At 42.3% G+C, this 18,077-nt stretch overlaps 1 protein-coding gene across 2 annotated transcripts in view; it reads right to left on the bottom strand.

The window, feature by feature from the left end:
- The window catches only part of LOC309628596 (uncharacterized protein), a 330,271-nt gene extending 321,379 nt beyond the window's left edge, over positions 1-8,892 (bottom strand). For both annotated transcript variants that reach the window (XR_014244570.1, XM_082391826.1), the window contains exons 1-2: positions 8,280-8,892; positions 3,230-3,384 (exon numbers count right to left, since the gene is read on the bottom strand). The gene's annotated coding sequence lies outside the window, so the exon portion shown is untranslated. The remainder of the gene's footprint in view (positions 1-3,229; positions 3,385-8,279) is intronic.
- Between the last annotated feature and the right edge of the window lie 9,185 nt (positions 8,893-18,077).

Genomic DNA, 18,077 nt, shown 5'->3' with positions numbered 1-18,077 from the left:
GCAACTAAGCCCATGCGCCACAACTACTGAGCCTGTGCTCTAGAGCCCACGTGCCACAACTACTGAGCCTGTGCTCTAGAGCCCGTGAACCACAACCGTTGAGCCCGCGTGCCACAACTACTGAAGCCTGCACACCTAGAGCCTGTGCTCCACAACAAAAGCCACCACAATGAGAAGCCTGCACACCACAACGTAGAGTAGCCCCCGCTCGCCACAACTAGAGAAAGTCCGCGCGCAGCAACAAAAACCCAACACAGACAAAAACAAACAAACAAACAAATAAATAAATAATTAGCGGGGGTAATTCCCCAACATGTGTAAAAGAAAGCAGAGAATGTGAACAGGTGCATAGAAGGTGGATTGATTTGGTGATGGGACGAAGAGGAGGATTTTTCTGTTTGCTTCCATATATTTTCTCAGTTGCAGTGGAAAGCAAGGCCTCAGCTGGAAAATCATTTCAGTGACGGCGTCTGAGGACAGGGAGAGAGGGGAATGGTGGGCTGTGTTCCAAGACCAACAGGCGGCGCTGGCTGCCACCTGAGGTTTGATGCCACAATTTAGAGAGAGACTGGCTGGCTTGTCTTGGCTGTAGACATAAGGAGAGAGCTGGACTTCACCAGGTTCAGAGGTTTGCCAGAAAGCACAAGGATGATGGAGAGATGTAAGGGACTTACAAGTCAGTGCAAGGGAGTAGTTACAAGGCTGAGTCCTAGACTCTCAGCTGGGTAAGTGGGCAGGTGACAGAGTCACCTAATGGGACGTCCCAGTGGTGTCAAAGAATTACTGAAATGGGGAGCTGAAGGAAAGGAGCTGTGAATATAAGAGATAGCATTCAAAGGAGGGGGTGCTTGAAATTAAGATCTTGGAGACTGAAAACTATGGGGGATTGACAAAGATCTGGGCATTCAAGTAGGTGGCTGAGGTGGGAGGGAGGGTGACTCATTCTAAGTGAGGAGGTCAGGGAATGAAGTCAGGGTGTGGCCGGATGCCCTAGGAGGGTACTGATGACCAGAAGGATGACCAGAGTCATAATAGAGAGGATGACAGTGAACCAGACGCTGAGGCCTTCAACGGTGGGGAAGGGGTAACCAGGAGAATGGTAGAATTGCATGTGCAGGGGTAGATGTACCTCTAATCCAATCAGGTGGGCTTCACAGATCTGGAGCGTTCTAGGACACAGGCTGCACAGTGGTTAGGAAAGAGCAATGGGGAGCCAGGAACAACCTGCTGCATCTCTGGGCCCAGACTGGGCAGAGGGCACCCCAGAGGGGGCTCTGAAGACCCAGGGGCAGCCGGGTCTCCGGCAGAGCAGCACCTTCCACAAGCCAGACAAGGTGAGCCTCGTATGTAATTCACATTTCCTACTAGCCTCATTTTTTTAAAAGGTAAGAAGAAATGGGTAAACTTAATCATCTATTTTATTTAACCCAATATTGTCAAAATACTATCACGAGACACCACAGGAGCCAGAAGGAAGTGAGCCAACATTTTTGAAGCGCTAGAAGAAAAGAACTGTCAACACAAAGTCCTCCAACCACCCAAATATCCTTCAAGAGATCGTCATTCTTTTTTACATACGAAGTCATCGAAATCTGGTCTGTATTTTACACTGACAGCACTTCTCAGCTGATCCTCACTTCAAGTACTCAGCGGCCACGTGTGGGTAACAGCTACTATATGGGACACTCAGAGTTAGAACCAGAAGGTGAGAGAAATATTCACAGATGGGGCTGAGGACAGGACCTTTGGTGATGACAGGCCCTGAGTTCCAGAGCTCCAGTGGGGGGAGGCTGCGGGTGTTCCCAGTGAATCTGAGGTTCTTGACGTCGCGTCGCAGGAAGAATTCAGTGAGTGATGAAGTGATAGGTAAGAAGTGGATTTATTTAGAAAGAAACACTCCACAGACAGAGTGTGGGCCATCTCAGAAGGGGAGAGGCCTTGAAATATGGCGTGGCTAGTTTTTATGGGCTGGGTAATTTCATAGGCTAATGAGTGGGAGGGTTATTCCAACTATTTTGGGGAAAGGGCCGAGATTTCCAGGAACGGGGCCACCGCCCACTTTCTGACCTTTTATGGTCAGCCTCAGAGCTGTCACGGCCGGTGGGTGTGTCCTTTAGCTGATGCATCACAGTGAGCGTATAATGAGGCTCAAGGTCCACTGGGAGTTAAATCTTCCGCCATCTTGGACCTAGTTGGTTCTAACCCGTTTTTGTTACGTCCTATGGCTATGTCATTCTTTCAAAGGTCGTGCCCTGCCCCCTTGCCTCCTGATTCAGGGGGGCAGGAAGGGGGGTGCTGAGTCAGATGAGAATGTCCTGAACTTTATGGGAATAAGAGTCAGAGTAAAAAGGATGACCTTGAGGACTTGGGCTTCTGACCTTGGAGGTGACCGAAGCAAGCAGGGCAGAAGTCCGGAGGGATCTGTCCTGGGGTCTCCTGTGGGCGTCAGTTCTCACTGCCCCCTCCTTTGGGGGGCGGTCTCTTAGGTGACTTGCGGTGAAGACAAGGGTTGGGGGATGTTATCAGAACCCCTGGATCCTTATGGCTCAGGCCAGGAGGGGGTCAGAGGCCCTCCACACTCCCACCCTCCCCACGCTGCCAGCCGTGAAGAGCGGAAACAGAGGAAATGGGGCTGGGGGAGAGCGCGGGGGGCTGGCAGGATTTGTTACTTTGAACAGAACAGGATTTTACTAGAGAAAGATATACAGAATAGTGAAATCGATGTCCCCTTAACTCAAGGATATGGGCAGCATAGCAAAAAAACCAGCAGAGCAGGCAACAGGGCGCGTGGGGAGAAGGCGAGGACAGAAAGAAGAGAGGGTGGGGTGGGAAAGGGGGTGGGGGAGGGACACGAAGGCCCCCCTGCTCACTGGACCCCTTGCTCCCAGGGACCCTAGGAAGGCCGGCTCTGTGGTCTGGCGGCCCCTGCCCATAGCCCGGATCACAGTGACGGTCGCCGAAGCGCTGAGCGGTGCCCACGCGCTCTGCCTGCCCCGGGCCCACCGGGACCTGAGGACCCTCCTCCTGCTCGCCCGTCCGGCGGCCGGCTCCCGTGGGGTCTCCCTCGCTCACCCGGCGGAGCGATGTGCGCAGGTGACTTACGTACGGCCCCTGAGCTCAATCCCTCCCCAGCCTCGGCCTCCCCATCCACGTTGCTTCGCAGGAGCCGGGCGTCTCCCCAGGCCCTGCAGGCCTTCCCCACGAAGCCACCTTCTAAGCGGCGACTTGCCTGCCTCGCCGGCCCACACCCAAGGCTCCAGACAGTAACGGTGACATCTCCAAAGTCCTCACGTCATCCCGAGCCATTTCTCAGCAGTTACAAGTGTGGTCGTACGCAGCAGCTGTTGTCAACGAGACAGGCCATACCAGGGTCCGCAGCCCCTCCTGGAGGGGAGAGGGCGAGGGGGTGAGTTGGGGGCACAGCCGCGCTCACAGGAAACACCCCCAGGGCACACATCCCCCCCCCACCAAAGGTCCCCGCGCGTTGGGAAAGGCATCAAAATCCTCGGGGGATATTTCCCTGTGATGAAAAACGGCTGCCTCACCCAGTGGCATCTTTGCCTGAAACAGGATCTAGATTTTGTTAAAGGGAAAAAAAAAACAACCAAGCCTGCGAAAGGGTTTCACGTGTTAGTCTAATTTTAGAAGAGCATTTGACACAGTTCAGAGGGAAACAGTGGACACTTGCTAAGTGAATTCAAGTTAGTTTGACTGCAAACAGAATCACATTATGCCGGGAAGTCAGACAACCCCGTCTCAGGCAGAGACAGGCTGTTAGCGTCTGTCCTGAGCGTCATTCCCGTCTCCACAACCGCCCCCCACCCCGCACCCAAACCAGGGCTGAGTCACCCACTGCCTCCACCTTCCACTCAAGGGAGTACAAGCCCATGGACGTGAGATAGCTCCGTCCGCAGACTCCCTTTGGCTTGGAGACATCATTATCTATTCTTTTTTTTTTTTCTTTAATTTTTAGTGGACTATAGTTTATTTACAAGGTTGTGTTAATTTCAGCAAAGTGAATCAGTTAAACATATACATATATCTACTCCTTTTTAGATTCTTTTCCCATATAGGTCATTACAGAGTCTTGAGTAGATTTCCCTGTGCTATACAGTAGGTCCATGTTGGTTATCTATTTTATATATAGTCGTGTGTATATGTCAATCCCAAACTCCTTGTCCATCCCTCTCCTCCCCCTCCCCTTTGGTCACCATAAGTTTGTTTTCTATGTCTGTGAGTCTATTTCTATTTTCTAAATAGGTTTATTTGTATCCTTTTTTTAGATTCCACATCCATGTGATATCATATGATATTTGTCTTTCTCTGTCTGACTTACTTCACTTAGTATGATAATCTCTAGGTCCATCCATGTTGCTGTAGATGGCATTATTTCATTCTTTTTTATGGCTGAGTAATATTCCATTGTATATATGTACCACATCTTCTTGATCCAATCATCTGTCGATGGACATTTAGGTTGCTTCCATGTCCTGGCTATTGTAAATAGTGCTGCAATGAACATTGGGGTGCATGTATCTTTTCAAATTAGAGTTTTCGTGTTTTCCGGATATAAGCCCAGGAGTGGAATTGCTGGGTCATATGGTAGTTCTATTTTTAGTTTTTTAAGGAACCTCCATACTGTTCTCCATAGTGGTTGCATCAATTTACATTGCCACCCACAGTGTAGGAGGGTTTAAGGAGAGACTCTGGTCCCTAGATTTGCCCAAGAGTTATTGTGCTGAGGCTAATCTAAGGATCAACTCAGCCAGGCCTTGTCTCTCCAGAAGTGCTTACAGCAGAGAAGAGCCGGCATGAAGGGTGTGTCTCTTCTGGGTCTCCAGCTGTCTATGCTCACGATGTGTTCTTTTAAACAAAATGGTACTTCACCAAGGTAGGACATGGCATCTAAGTTACAGCTGAGGTGAAACACACTTTGCCTCCCGCTCACGGGCAGCGATGTGCAACGCCAGCGTGCTGCAGACCTACATCTGTCGTGTAACTGTCCTCAAGCTTGTTCTCCCCAGAGTCCAACATCTGCTCACGTCCAAGAACATGAACTTCCCAAAGCCAAAGTCAATAAATAAAAGAAACCTTTCTCCATGGCTCACAAGTGGATTTTCCCAGCTATAAAAAGATATTTCAACGGACAGGAAATAGTTTCCTGACTGACACACTGTCTCCTGAGAGGAATTTTAACTTCTCGTCTCTCCACATTTCAAGTCGGCTGGAGAATCATCCCACCATCCTTAGAAGGCCTCCTAACGTGCTTCTCTTGGGTAATTAGATGATAAAATCATGAACACCATGATATAATCTGAACCTGAGGATCCTTTTAAGTCATCCAACCACTGGGAAACCCCCACCTTTACCCCTAATTAGAAATGTTGTTTTGATTAGCTCAGAGAATAAGGTCCAGGTATACTTGGAGATCGTTTTCCCCAAATAGCTGCTAGTAGTTCAAGTGGCAAAATATTTTTCAATATTTGGTCCATCTCAAAAAGATCCATTTAATTCAACATGGGTATTAGTTTCCTAGTCCTGCTATAACAAATTACTGCAAATGTAGTGGCTTAAACAGCATGAGTTTATTCTATTGTGATTCTGGAGATCAAAAGTCTGAAATTCATCTTACAATGAAAGGTTGGTTCCTTCTGAAGGGTCCAGGGGAGAATTTGTTCCTTGCCTTTTCCAGAGGCTGCCTTGCCATCCCCTGCTTCAGAGTCACAGCACTCCAAACTCTGTGTCTGTCTTCTCATCACCTTAATCCTCCTTTGACTTCTTACATCCCTCTGATAAGTGCCCTTGTGATTACATTTAGAGCTCACCCAGATAATCCAGTATATTTCCCCATTTCCAGATCCTTACCTTAATCACTCAGTAAAGTCCCTTTGCCATATAAAGGAACATACACAGGTCCTGAGAATTAAAAAGCAGATAACATTGGGAGGCTATTATTCAGCCTCAGACATATGGCTTTCATTCCTTTTGAACAAGGTGGACCAGCCTGCACTATTTTTTTTAAACAATGTCTTGTTTCACACATTACAGCATGGGTCAATTGATGAAACCTAGGTTTCGCTATTTGGCGGGCAGCCTGCACTATTTTAATAGCTAATCTGAAATTCTGTCCTTTACTCTGATTTTCCTCAGTCACTCTGAGGACCCCAAGACCTCATAACAATAATTCATTCCTTGTCATGCTTCCATATTTTGGGTATTCCATATCTATGGGTTGCTTCCATATCTTAGGTATTGTAAATAGTGCTGCTATGAACACGGGGGTGCATGTATCTTTTCAAATTAGTGTTTTCATTTTTTTCCAGATAAATACCAAGAAGTGGAAATGATGGATCATATGGTAGTTCTATTTTTAGTTTTCTTAGGAACCTCCATATTGTACTCCATAGTGGCTGCACAAATTTACATTTCCACCAACAGAGTACAATTGTCCCTTTTCTCTACATCCTCTCCAAAAATTGTTATTTGTAGATGTTTTGATAATAGCCATTCTGACAGGTGTGAGGCAATACCTCACTGGTGTTTTAATTTGTGTTTCTCTAGTAATTAGTGATGTTGAGCATCTTTTCATGTGCCTGTTAGCCATCTGTATGTTTTCTTTGGGAAAATGTCTATTTAAGTCTTCTGCACATTTTTGATTGGGCTGTTTTGTTTTGTTTTTTTTTTGATATTGAGCTGTGTGAGATGTTTATATATTTTGGTTATTAATCCCTTAGGCAGATGAAATGATTTTTATGTAGAAAACCCTAAACTCTCCACCCCAAAATTATTAGAATAAATGAACTCAGCAAAGTTGTAGGATCCAAGAGCAATATACAGAAATCTGTTGCATTTCTATACACTAATAATGAACTATCAGAAAGAGAAAATAAAAAACAATCCCATTTAAAATCACATCAAAAAGAATAAAATATCTAGGAATAAATATAACCGAGGAGGTGACAGACCTATATTATGAAAACTATAAAATACTGTTGAAGGAAATCAAAGATGATACGAAGAAATGTAATGATATCCCATGCTCTTGGACTGGAAGAATTAATATTGTTAAAATGACCATACTACCCAAAGCAATCAACAGATTTAATGTGATCCCTATGATAATACCCATGACATTTTTCGCAGAACTTGAACATATAATCCTAAAATTCATATGAACTACAAAAGACCCCAAATCACCAAAGCAATCTTGGAAAAAAAGAACAAAGCTGGAGGTATAAAGTGCCCAGTCTTCATGGGCAAAGCTAGAGTAATCAAAACAACATGGTACTGACACAATCACAAATACCTAGATCAATGGAACAGAATAGAGAGCCCAGAAAAAAACTCATGCACCTATGGTCAATTAATCTATGACAAAGGAAGCAAAAATATGCAATGGAGAAAAGACAGTCTCTTCAATAAGTGGACAGCCACGTGTAAAACAACGAAATTAGAACATTCCCTCATACAATATACAAAAATAAACTCAAAATGGATTAAAGACTTAAATGTAAGACCTGAAACCATAAAACTCCTAGAAGAGAACATAGGCAGAATACTCTTTGACATAAATTGCAGCAATGTTTTTTTTTTTTTGGATCTGTCTCATAACGCAAAAGAAAAAAAGGTAAAAATAAGCAAATGAGACTTATTTAAACTTAAAAGCTTTGGCACAGGAGAGAGGGAGAGAAGATGGTGGAAGAGTAAGACGCGGAGATCACCTTCCTCCCCACAGATAAATCAGAAATACATCTACACGTGGAACAACTCCTACAGAACACCCACTGAACGCTGGCAGAAGACCTCAGACCTCCCAAAAGGCAAGAAACTCCCCACGTACCTGGGTGGGGCAGAAGAAAAAAGAAATAACAGAGACAAAAGAATAGGGACGGGACCTGCACCCGCTGGAGGGAGCCGTGAAGGAGGAAAGGTGTCCACACACCAGGAGCCCCTTCGCGGGCGGAGACTGCGGGTGGCGGAGGGGGGAGCTTCGGGGCCACGGAGGAGAGCGCAGCCACAGGGGTGCGGAGGGCAAAGCGGAGAAACTCCCGCACGGAGGCTCGGCGCCGAGCAGCGCTCACCAGCCCGAGAGGCTTGTCTGCTCCCCCGCCGGGGCGGGCGGGGCTGGGAGCTGAGGCTCGGGCTGCGGTCGGATCGCAGGGAGAGGACTGGGGTTGGCGGCGTGAACACAGCCTGAAGGGGCTAGTGCGCCACGGCGAGCCGGGAGGGAGCCCGGGAAAAGTCTGCAGCTGCCGAAGAGGCAAGAGACTTTTTCTTACCTCTTTGTTTCCTGGTGCGCGAGGAGAGGGGATTCAGAGCGCCGCCTAAACGAGCTCCAGAGACGGCGCGAGCCGCGGCCATCAGCGCAGACCCCAGAGACGGGCGTGAGACGCTAAGGCTGCTGCTGCCGCCACCAAGAAGCCTGTGTGCGAGCACAGGTCACTCTCCACACCGCCCCTCCCGGGAGCCGGTGCAGCCGCCACGGCCAGGCTCCCGTGATCCGGGGACAACGTCCCCGGGAGAACGCACGACGCGCCTCAGGCTGGTGCAACGTCACGACGCCTCTGACGCCGCAGGCTCGCCCCGCCTCCTCCGTACCGCTCCCTCCCCCCACCTGAGTGAGCCAGAGCCCCCGAAGCAGCTGCTCCTTTAACCCCATCCTGTCTGAGCGGGGAACAGATGCCCTCAGGTGACCTACACGCAGAGGCGGGGCCACATCCAAAGCTGAACCCCGGGAGCTGTGCGAACAAAGAAGAGAAAGGGAAATCTCTCCCAGCAGCCTCAGGAGCAGCGGATTAAAGCTCCACAAACAACTTGATGTGCCTGCATCTGTTGAATACCTGAATAGACAACGAATCATCCCAAATTCAGGAGGTGGACTTTGGGAGCAGGATATATATATTTTTTTTTTTTTTTCACACACACACACTGTATTTTATTTTTACAAGAGATAAATAGACTGACACCAAGCATTGTACATGGACGACCACAACAAAAGCAACAATGATTGCAATTACCAAACATGAAACACACTCATACTATGTCATAATATTGACATTCAGTCCAGTAATCCTCCACTGTAACAGCTCCTTTACTTTGCAGTGAAAATTGATTTGTATATTCTTTGCCTCTGAGTCCTTGTGGGATTTTTTTTTTTTTTAATTCAGACAGAAAGTCACAAAAATTATACTCATCCTCATCAGTTCACTCAGTCCCATGTAATTCATTTTTTTTTCATCTTGATCTTTTGTTAGCACTTTTATGAGTTCATCAGTTTTTCATTAGAGTTCTGAAAATGCTTATTCATTCAGTTCAGCAGTACAGTCAGTTACCAGAAACCTGTACTTGTCAGATTCTTTTCCATGAATTTCTTGAAGATGAAACCCTTTTATAGGAACATATTTGCAAAATCATCAGAGTACACCCAGAACTGTCTGTAAATGACAAAAGACTTAAAAATGACCACGGTTAAAGATTTGATGAAAGTTCATAATAATGCAGTTGACAAGAAAATTAGTTATTTCTGAGATATACATTTTAAAGTAATAACTAGGATTATTACTTATAACATTATACCAGAACATATAAGATTTTTAGAAATTTCATGTAATGTCTGAAACATTTATATTAACATATTTCCATACATATTTCCATACAAATACAAATATAAGATTTTTAGAAATTTCATGTAATGTCTGAAACATTTATATTAACATATTTCCATACGGGAGCAGGATATATTAATTTTTCCCCTTTTCCTTTTTTTGTGAGTGTATATGTATATGCTTCTGGGTGAGATTTTGTCTATAGCTTTGCTTTATAATAGCTTTATTTTACTTCACTATATTATATCTTCTTTCTTGCTTGCTTTCTATTTTTTCTCCCTTTTACTCTGAGCCGTGTGCAAGAAAGGCTCTTGGTGCTCCAGCCAGGCATCAGGGCTGTGCCTCTGAGGTGGGAGAGCCAACTTCAGGACACTGGTCCACAAGAGACCTCCCAGCTCCACGTAATACCAAATGGCAAAAATCTCTCAGAGATCTCCATCTCAACATCAAGACCCAGCTTCACTCACCGACCAGCAAGCTACAGTGCTGGACACCCTATGCCAAACAACTAGCAAGACAGGAACACAGCCCCATCCATTAGCAGACAGGCTGCCTAAAATCATAAGGCCACAGACACCCCAAAACACACCACCAGACGTGGACGTGCCCACCAGAAAGACAAGATCCAGCCTCATCCACCAGAATTCAGGCACTAGTTCCCTCCACCAGGAAGCCTACACAACCCACTGAACCAACCTTAGCCACTGGGGACAGATACCTAAAACAACGGGGACTACGAACCTGCAGCCTGTGAAAAGGAGACCCCAAACACAGTAAGATAAGCAAAATGAGACGACAGAAAAACACACAGCAGATGAAGGAGCAGTGTCAAAACACTCCAGACCTAATAAATGAAGAGGAAACAGGTAGTCTACCTGAAAAAGAATTCAGAATAATGATAGTAAGGATGATCCAAAATCTTGGAAACAGAATAGACAAAATGCAAGATACATTTAACAAGGACGTAGAAGAACTAGAGAGGAACCAAGCAACGATGAAAAACACAATAAATGAAGTTAAAAATACTCTAGATGGGATCAATAGCAGAATAACTGAGGCAGAAGAACGGATAAGTGACCTGGAAGATAAAATGGTGGAAATAACTACTGCAGAGCAGGATAAAGAAAAAAGAATGAAAAGAACTGAGGACAGTCTCAGAGACCTCTGGGACAACATTAAACGCACCAACATTCGAATTATAGGGGTCCCAGAAGAAGAAGAGAAAAAGAAAGGGACTGAGAAAATATTTGAAGAGATTATAGTTGAAAACTTCCCTAATATGGGAAAGGAAATAGTTAATCAAGTCCTGGAAGCACAGAGAGTCCCATACAGGATAAATCCAAGGAGAAACACGCCAAGACACATATTAATCAAACTGTCAAAAATTAAATATAAAGAAAACATATTAAAAGCAGCAAGGGAAAGACAACAAATAACACACAAGGGAATCCCCATAAGGTTAACAGCTGGCTGATCTTTCAGCAGAAACTCTGCAAGCCAGAAGGGAGTGGCAGGATATACTTAAAGTGATGAAGGAGAAAAACCTACAACCAAGATTACTCTACCCAGCAAGGATCTCATTCAGATTTGATGGAGAAATTAAAACCTTTACAGACAAGCAAAAGCTGAGAGAGTTCAGCACCACCAAACCAGCTTTACAACAAATGCTAAAGAACTTCTCTAGGCAAGAAACACAACAGAAGGAAAACACCTACAATAACAAACCCAAAACATTTAAGAAAATGGGAATAGGAACATACATATCGATAATTACCTTGAATGTAAATGGATTAAATACTCCCACCAAAAGACACAGACTGGCTGAATGGATACAAAAACAAGACCCATATATATGCTGTCTACAAGAGACCCACTTCAGACCTAGAGACACATACAGACTGAAAGTGAGGGGATGGAAAAAGATATTCCATGCAAATGGAAATCAAAAGAAAGCTGGAGTAGCAATTCTCATATCAGACAAAATAGACTTTAAAATAAAGACTATTACAAGAGACAAAGAAGGACACTATATAATGATCAAGGGATCGAGCCAAGAGGAAGGTATAACAATTGTAAATATTTATGCACCCAACATAGGAGCACCTCAATACATAAGGCAAATACTAACAGCCATAAAAGGGGAAATTGACAGCAACACAATCATAGTAGGGGACTTTAACACCCCACTTTCACCAATGGACAGATCATCCAAAATGAAAATAAATAAGGAAACACAAGCTTTAAATGATACATTAAACAAGATGGACTTAATTGATATTTATAGGGCATTCCACCCAAAAACAACAGAATACACATTTTTCTCAAGTGCTCATGGAACATTCTCCAGGATAGATCATATCTTGGGTCACAAATCAAGCCTTGGTAAATTTAAGAAAACTGAAATCGTATCAAGTATCTTTTCCAACCACAACGCTGAGACTAGATATCAATTACAGGAAAAGATCTGTAAGAAATACAAACACATGGAGGCTACACAATACACTACTTAATAACGAAGTGATCACTGAAGAAATCAAAGGGGAAATCAAAAAATACCTAGAAACAAATGACAATGGAGACACGACGACCCAAAACCTATGGGACGCAGCAAAAGCAGTGCTAAGAGGGAAGTTTATAGCAATACAAGCCTACCTCAAGAAACAGGAAACATCTCGAATAAACAACCTAACCTTGCACCTGAAGCAATTAGAGAAAGAAGAACAAAAAAACCCCAAAGCTAGCAGAAGGCAAGAAATCATAAAGTTCAGATCAGAAATAAATGAAAAAGAAATTAAGGAAACAATAGCAAAAATCAATGAAACTAAAAGCTGGTTCTTTGAGAAGATAAACAAAATTGATAAACCATTAGCCAGACTCATCAAGAGAAAAAGGGAGAAGACTCAAATCAATAGAATTAGAAATGAAAAAGGAGAAGTAACCACTGACACTGCAGAAATACAAAAGATCATGAGAGATTACTACAAGCAACTCTATGCCAATAAAATGGACAACCTGGAAGAAATGGACAGATTCTTAGAAATGCACAACCTGCTGAGACTGAACCAGGAAGAAATAGAAAATATGAACAGACCAATCACAAGCACTGAAATTGAAACTGTGATTAAAAACCTTCCAACAAACAAAAGCCCAGGACCAGATGGCTTCACAGGTGAATTCTATCAAACATTTAGAGAAGAGCTAACACCTATCCTTCTCAAACTCTTCCAAAATATTGCAGAGGGAGGAACACTCCCCAACTCATTCTACGAGGCCACCATCACCCTGATACCAAATCCAGACAAAGATGTCACAAAGAAAGAAAACTATAGGCCAATATCACTGATGAACATAGATGCAAAAATCCTCAACAAAACACCAGCAAACAGAATCCAACAGCACATTAAAAGGATCATACACCATGATCAAGTGGGGTTTATCCCAGGAATGCAAGGATTCTTCAATATACGCAAATCAATCAACGTGATACACCATATTAACAAATTGAAGGAGAAAAACCATATGATCATCTCAATAGATGCAGAGAAAGCTTTCAACAAAATTCAACACCCATTTATGATAAAAGCCTGCAGAAGGTAGGCATAGAGGGAACTTTCCTCAACATAATAAAGGCCATATATGACAAACCCACAGCCAACATTGTCCTCAATGGTGAAAAACTGAAACCATTTCCACTAAGATCAGGAACAAGACAAGGTTGCCCACTCTCACTACTATTATTCAACATAGTTTTGGAAGTGTTAGCCACAGCAATCAGAGAAGAAAAAGAAATAAAAGGAATCCAAATCGGAAAAGAAGAAGTAAAGCTGTCACTGTTTGCAGATGATATGATACTATACACAGAGAATCCTAAAGATGCTACCAGAAAACTACTAGAGCTAATCAATGAATTTGGGAAAGTAGCAGGATACAAAATTAATGCACAGAAATCTCTTGCATTTCTATACACTAATGACGAAAAATCTGAAAGTGAAATTAAGAAAGCACTCCCGTTTACCATTGCAACAAAAAGAATAAAATATCTAGGAATAAACCTACCTAAGGAGACAAAAGACCTGTATGCAGAAAATTATAAGACACTGATGAAAGAAATTAAAGATGATACAAATAGATGGAGAGATATACCATGTTCTTGGATTGGAAGAATCAACATTGTGAAAATGACTCTACTACCCAAAGCAATCTACAGATTCAATGCAATCCCTATCTAACTACCACTGGCATTTTTCACAGAACTAGAACAAAAAAATTCACAATTTGTATGGAAACACAAAAGACCCCGAATAGCCAAAGCAATCTTGAGAACGAAAAATGGAGCTGGGGGAATCAGGCTCCCTGACTTCAGACTATATTACAAAGCTACAGTAATCAAGACAGTTTGGTACTGGCACAAAAACAGAAACATAGATCAATGGAACAGGATAGAAAGCCCAGAGATAAACCCACACACATATGGTCACCTTATCTTTGATAAAGGAGGCAAGCATATACAGTGGAGAAAAGACAGCCTCTTCAATAAGTGGTGCTGGGAAAATTGGACAGATACATGTAAAAGTATGAAATTAGAACACTCCCTGACACCATGCACAAAAATAAACTCAAAATGGATTAAAGACCTAAGTGTAAGGCCAGACACTATCAAACTCTTAGAGGAAAACATAGGCCGAACACTCTATGACATAAATCACAGCAAGATCCTTTTTGACCCAGCTCCTAGAGAAATGGAAATAAAAACACAAATAAACAAATGGGACCTAATGAAACTTAAAAGCTTTTGCACAGCAAAGGAAACCATAAACAAGACCAAAAGACAACCATCAGAATGGGAGAAAATATTTGCAAATGAAGCAACTGACAAAGGATTAATCTCCAAGATTTACAAGCAGCTCATGCAGCTCATAAAAAAAAAACGAACAACCCAATCCAAAAATGGGCAGAAGACCTAAATAGACATTTCTCCAAAGAAGATATACAGATTGCCAACAGACACATGAAAGAATGCTCAACATCATTAATCATTAGAGAAATGCAAATCAAAACTACAATGAGATATCATCTCACACCGGTCAGAATGGCCATCATCAAAACATCTAGAAACAATAAATGCTGGAGAGGGTGTGGAGGAAAGGGAACCCTCTTGCACTGTTGGTGGGAATGTAAATTGATACAGCCACTATGGAGAACAGTATGGAGGTTCCTTAAAAAACTACAAATAGAACTACCATACGACCCAGCAATCCCACTACTGGGCATATACCCTGAGAAGACCATAGTTCAAAAAGAGTCATGTACCAAAATGTTCAATGCAGCTCTATTTACAATAGCCAGGACATGGAAGCAACCTAAGAGTCCATCGACAGATGAATGGATAAAGAAGATGTGGCACATATATACAATGGAATATTACTCAGCCATAAAAAGAAATGAAATGGAGGTGTTTGTAATGAGATGGATGGAGTTAGAGTCTGTCATACAGAGTGAAGTAAGTCAGAAAGAGAAAAACAAATACAGTATGCTAACACATATATATGGAATCTAAGGAAAAAAAAAAAAAGGCCATGAAGAACCTAGTGACAAGACGGGAATAAAGACACAGACCTACTCGAGAATGGACTTGAGGATATGGGGAGGGGGAGGGGTGAGATGTGACAGGGTGAGAGAGTGTCATGGACATATATACACTACCAAATGTAAAATAGATAGCTAGTGGGAAGCAGCCGCATAGCACAGGGAGATCAGCTTGGTGCTTTGTGACCACCTAGAGGTGTGGGATGGGGAGGGTGGGAGGGAGGGAGATGCAAGAGGGAAGAGATATGGGAACATATGTGTATGTATAACTGGTTCACTTTTTTATAAAGCAGAAACTAACACACCATTGTAAAGCAATTATACTTCAATAAAGATGTTTAAAAAAAAAAAAAGCTTTGGCACATAAAGAGAACAATCTAGAAAATGAAAAGACAACATATGGAATGGGACAAAATACTTGCAAATAATATAACCCTAACCATTGCTTCCTAAATCCAGATCCTTACCTCTGTCTTTGAGCTACAGTGTCAATCTGTTGTTTGTGGAGTCTCAGATAACACTGGAGTGAGGAGAGAAATGATCTTTTCCCGTGCCTAGGGCTGAATCATGAAAGGACTATTTTTTTACTAAAATGACCAAATACTCTAGGATTGCAAAACCACATCACAAAAATCTGAGCCCATAGTCAGATCTGTAAACCCTGGTGATATTTAAAAGAAAATAAGTAATTCAGTTGTCCAAAAGATTAAATAACAACAATGAAAACATGATGCTTAGAGCACAATACTCTCATTTCCAATAAGACAGAATGGTAAGAGTAATTGAACCAAAGTCTCTTGATTTTCAAAACTCTCCTTACTAAATGAAGTAAAAAGGGACCAATAAAGCTTTCTATCTCATAGCCTTTAAAAGGCCCTTACAGTTGATCTTCACAAACTAATCCTTAGACTCTTGAAGTCAAAAATCTATTTTTAGATAAGGTATTCTCTTTTCATCCAAGAGTAGATATATCTTCTTAGTTTGATTTAAATTTTTCTCTTATTCAGAAAAGATGACCTAGGGAAATAATAGGAAAAAATTATTACATGGATAAAGGAATCTGCAAAATCACAGTCGACACATTCTTCATGTTGATATTTGTTATTTCTATTGTAAAATTATAGTCTTGGTTTCTAACCGTTTCTTTGTTAAATGATCGTAACGTGTAGTATATAATCAGTTTCCATCAAGTGTCTGCTGAATTATGGAACCAGCCTGGAGGAGTGCTGCTTCCCTCATTTTCCTGTTTTGAGTGACAGAATTTTATTGCAGTTTTTAGTGGGGATCTAACTTGCCCAGTGGGAATAACTATGAGAATAACAAAAGGAGTTTTGTAATAAGCGTATCGTATAAACAACTGAAAAGTTAACAAAAATAACTAAACCTGTATTACAAAATGAGAATTATATATAATTGTAATTAACTCAAGCACATAGGATGAACAAGAAATAATAAACTCTGAGATTTTGATATTCCAGCTCTTCTCAGGAGCTGGTCAACCTGTGACACAGTTAAAAGTATTTTACTCTTTTCTGATTGAATATTTTCTCTTTCTTGTTTTGGGGTTCTTCTGTTTCTTTCTAATTTTAAAAGAAGTCTGCATTTTTTAGCTTACAGTTGCATCAACTTGGAATTTTAAATATGAGGTATTTATTCTCTATCTAAATAATTTTTTAAATTTTTATTTTATATTGGAGTATAGTTGATTTACAATGTTGTGTTAGTTTCAAGTGTACAGCAAAGTGATTCAGTTATACATATACACATATCCATTCTTTTTCAGATTCTTTTCCCATATAGGTTATTACAGAATATTGAGTAGAGTTCCCTGTGCTATGCAGTAGGTTCTTGTTGATTATCTATTTTATATATAGTAGTGTGTATATGTTAATTTTTTTCCCTTCAAAACATTGTGTAAAATCCCTGCAATGACCTGTCTGTCACTGGGAGTGGTCCTTCTCTGTCACACTATGGGAAACCCTAGTAAAACAAGGGGGCCCTTGTTGTAGCAGGCTTCTGCTCAGAGTTGCATTCATAGACACTCAACCAGGAAGCAAGATAATTTTTTAAGGGAATCCAATATTTTCTTTCATATATTGAATAATACTGAAAGAGACTAAAGACTAGGAAACTCAGCAGCCGAGTTAAAACAATCCCCAAAGGGCAAGGAATAGTAGATTCTTTGCAGAGAAAAACAAAATTTTCTGAAGCCAGAGAGAGGTAAATGGGAGAAGGGAACAAGGAATATTACACAGCACTGAAGCTTGTCCGTCATGTTTCTACAACTTTTGACCCTGGTGTTGCAGCACTTTCTGCTGTTGTTTCTTGTTCGAGCCTGTGAGACATCAAATAAGACAGGATTACAAGGGGTTTTACAGCCATCTGCTTTTTGTGAAGAAAAAAATAACTTCCAAACTGACTCTGAAGTAAAGAGTCTTCCCCATTGACCAAAAATCATGTGTGCGAAGGCAATTTCAAGGAAAGCCATTTGTGCAACCTTTTTGGACGTAGCAATTCAAACATTTACTGTTTAATCATTCACAGAGCAAGGAGCCAGAGCACAGAGTCTGGAGCTAGCCTGGCTGGGTTCACCTTCTAGTTCTAAGCAGTCTATCTGCAACTTCAGCAACATGCCTTCTTTTCTGTGCCTCAGGGTCTTCATCTGATAAGTGGTGAGAATAATATTATCTGTCTTACAGGCTTGTGACAGATCAACTTGTCCTAAATGTGACCTGCTTACCCAAGCGCCTAGCACATAGGAAAGGCTCAGTGAACCTCGGTTATTACCATTCATGTCCACTCTCGCGGAGGCTACACAGACACAGTGCTTTTGGACATTAGGATATTGTCTACTTTTAGTATATTCACAGTGTAGAAAGATTTCTA

This window comes from Balaenoptera borealis (assembly GCF_965194805.1).
Source record: "Balaenoptera borealis genome assembly, chromosome: 4".
Classification (NCBI taxonomy): Eukaryota; Metazoa; Chordata; class Mammalia; order Artiodactyla; family Balaenopteridae; genus Balaenoptera; species Balaenoptera borealis.
This window is presented reverse-complemented; position numbering and strand designations above follow the sequence as displayed.